Source organism: Macaca mulatta, chromosome Y (genome assembly GCF_049350105.2).
Source record: "Macaca mulatta isolate MMU2019108-1 chromosome Y, T2T-MMU8v2.0, whole genome shotgun sequence".
Classification (NCBI taxonomy): Eukaryota; Metazoa; Chordata; class Mammalia; order Primates; family Cercopithecidae; genus Macaca; species Macaca mulatta.
Window position 1 is genome coordinate 13,184,688 of NC_133427.1, and position 3,611 is coordinate 13,188,298.

The window sequence follows — 3,611 nt, forward strand, 5'->3', positions numbered from 1 at the left end:
TTAATAAATAATGTACATTATTATATAATTATTATATAATAATATATAATATATAGTATATATAAAAGAACACTTAATATTAGCTTAAGTGTTCTTCATCCCTTCCCCTAGTGAGTGTTTCCCCAAGAAATAACAGAAGCCAAATTGTCAAAATAGAGGAAAACATTTGCATATATTACTGTTTATGTATATTAAGCCAAGTTTATTTAAATTACAATGCAGTCTTTAAAATTTTTTATTTTAAATTAACAAATGTAAATATTTATGTGACATGGTGATTTTATAATGCACGTATACTTTTCAAAAGAATTAAATTGGACTAGTTACCATATCCATCATCTCACATACTTATCATTTCTTTGTGGTAAGAATACATAAATTCTACTTTTTAAGAGATTCGTTTTTTTGAGATAGAGTTTTTCTTTTGTTGCCCACACTTGAGTAAAGTGGCACAATCTCAGCTGATTTCACCTTCTGCCTCCTGAGTTCAAGTTACTCTCTTGCCTCAGCTACTTAAGTAGCTGGGATGACATGCACATGCCACCAAACCTGGCTAATTCTTGTATTTTCAGTAGAGATGATGTTTCATCGTGTTGGCCAGGCTTGTCTTGATCTCCTGACCTCTAGTGATCCTCCTGCCATGGCCACCCAAAGGGCTGGGATTTCAGACATGAGCCACCATGGCTGCCCTTTTTTTTAAATTAAGCAATTCTGAAGTTGACATTTATTAACTGTAGTCACCATTCTGTGCAATGGATCACCAGAACGTCTTCCTATCTCACTGACATTTTTTACCCTTCGATGAACATCTCCTCTATCTCTATCCACTCCCATCACAACCCCACACTCCAATCTCTACTTTTTGTGTTTGTTTAAAGGGTCAGGGCCTCGCTGCATTGCCCAGGCTGGAGTACAGTGGCACAACTATGGCTCACTGGGGTCTCAAACTTCTGACCTCAAGTGATCCAACCACCTCATACGGTAACGTTCTTACCATATCTTGGCTATTACAAATAACGTTGAGATGAATATATTAGTGCAGATATCTCTTTGATATGCTAATTTTATATCTTTTGAGTACATATTCTGAAGCAGAGTAGCTGGATCATGTGGTAATTTTATTTTTAATTTTATTTTATTTTTGAAACCTCAATTCTATGACCTCAGAAGAACAGGCTGCAAAAGCACAACACAAAACAATTGGATCACGTTCCATCAAACTAAAATGTTTCTGCACAACAAAGGGAAAAGGAAAACAAATAGTAGAATGAAGAGACAACCCAAACACTTGGAGAAAATATCTGCAAACCATATATATGATAAACTGAGAATAATAAATACGTACAAGGAACACAAGTCATTTAACAACAACAACTACACCCAAAACAATTTAGCCTATGAAATATGGTCGAAAGACCTGAATTTACATTTCTCAAAAGAAGACATACAACTGGCCAACAGTGCTGTATTTAATATTGATTGGTGGATGGATGGATGGATGGATGGATGGATGGATGGATGGATGGATGGATGGATGGATTGACTGATTGATTTGAGATGGATTATCACTTTCTCACTCTGTCATCCAGGCTAGAGTGCAGTGGTGTGATCTCAGCTCACTGAATCCCCCACCCACTGGTTTCCAGCAATTCTGCCTTAGCCTCTCTCATAGCTGGGATTACAGCTGTGCTCTAGTTTGCCCAGCTAATTTCTGAACAACTGTATATTTAAAGATGCTCAACACCACCAATCATCAGGGAAAGGCAAATTAAAACCAGCAATTAGTCCTCCTCTCACACATGTTGGAGTGGCTATTATTACCATGATGAAACAGGACAAGTGTTTTTGAGAACCTAGAGCACAGAGAATACTTGTGTACTGTTGATAGGAATGTAAATTAGTATTTTAAATTATTAACTTGATGATATCTTTTTAAGAGAACAAGTTTTGTGCTTTAAGATGCATTAATATGAGTGACTTTCTGTTAGTCAAAGTTTAATGAGAAATACTTTAATTACCTTAAATTAATATAAATAGGATCATGCTCATAAGACTTCTCTTTCAGATTCTCCTTAAGTACAGAATGAAACCTGTGGTAAGTACTCTTTTTTAAAAGAAAATATTGGCTGGCAATATATATGCTAGATTACAAACACTTGTTAAATTAAAGGCATAGTTTCCAAAACTGTACTAGATGAAAAATGCATTATGGTTAGTTTTTCTGCTCAGTTTTTTGACCCAGAGGGATTTTTGATTTTGTTTTGTTTAATAAGTTGCACAATTATATTTAAGAAAACAAAAATTACTAATGCATAGTCACATCAGAAAAATCAAATTTATTAGAAACTACTTCCAAGATTTTGCTGTTTCTAACTTTTCAGGAGTATATTTACAAAGACATTCAGCCTCTTCACTCTTTGTTCTGTGAAAGTATATATGAACATATTATGGATATTGCATACTTTTATATTGAAAATCTCCAAACCTTCTCCATGAATGATAGTAATTTCTCAGCTCCTTATTTTTATTCTTTTAATTGTGTTTTCTCTAGGTGTTTACACAATACCACAGTGCATCTGGATGCTTTTCAGTAAGTCCTGGCAATACTTTGCCTGATCACCTTAGATGCAAATACTGACTGAAGAGGAGCATAAAGTCAATGGCTACTAGGTAGGTTATGATGAGCTACATGGCAATTAATGAGTCACAAGGCTTCAGTAAAGTTTTTCCCTCCAAAGAACCTAAATACCAATATTATTATTTTCTAAAAACTGAAAGCTGTAGTTTAGAATTCTATGGCCCACTTCTATGTTCTGTCAATTTTTTCCTCATTTGATAACTGCAGTTTCACTGTTGACCAGCAGGAGAAGTTGATGGCAGCATATATTGGTATGATTAAGATAAGCATCAGTACTGTACCCAACATGCTGGAATTATTTTCTGTATTGCTAGGAAGATGAGTTCCACTTTTCCAAAACTCCACCCATGGTTCCAACAATAATGTAAAATATATGATTAATAGAAAGGATAGGCACCTCAGTTTCAGAGATGCAGGGAAAAATGTCAGTCACTACATGTGAGATAATCACCAAAGAATGCCATATCATTACTTAGATGAATTTTATCATCTGTAGCTTAATGGCAGCAAAGTCGGGCTTGTGTGGATGGCCAGTATATTGCAGTGAATGGCCCCAGACACAACTGATAAGAGAGAACATGTCATCAGCAATGCTATTAAAAATAAACATGAAAAGGTTAGAGAATAATTTTTATTAGTAATAGCCACTTTCTCTTTCAAACTTGCCATGTCAAGATATATTCTTCCCAACCCACCTACTTCAGAAAATAATTTACTTAAAAAAAAGAAAAAAAGATTTGTTAACTTTCCATTATCAGGGATTTAGTAAATATATGCATGCAAAACATATATTATACTGGTAAAAACAAATAATAAGTGCATGCATACATACCCACATTTATAAATATATATACACATTCCTTCAAAAAAATAACTGTAACAGGTAAAATTGATTTCATATTTTATGAAATATGATTGAATGAATATTTCAATCAGATATTCATTCATATCTGATGCTATAATGTGTGACAGC

At 34.1% G+C, this 3,611-nt stretch overlaps 1 pseudogene; it reads right to left on the minus strand.

The window, feature by feature from the left end:
• Positions 1–2,764: 2,764 nt before the first annotated feature.
• LOC106995429 (testis-specific XK-related protein, Y-linked-like) lies at positions 2,765–3,248 on the minus strand (annotated as a pseudogene).
• Between the last annotated feature and the right edge of the window lie 363 nt (positions 3,249–3,611).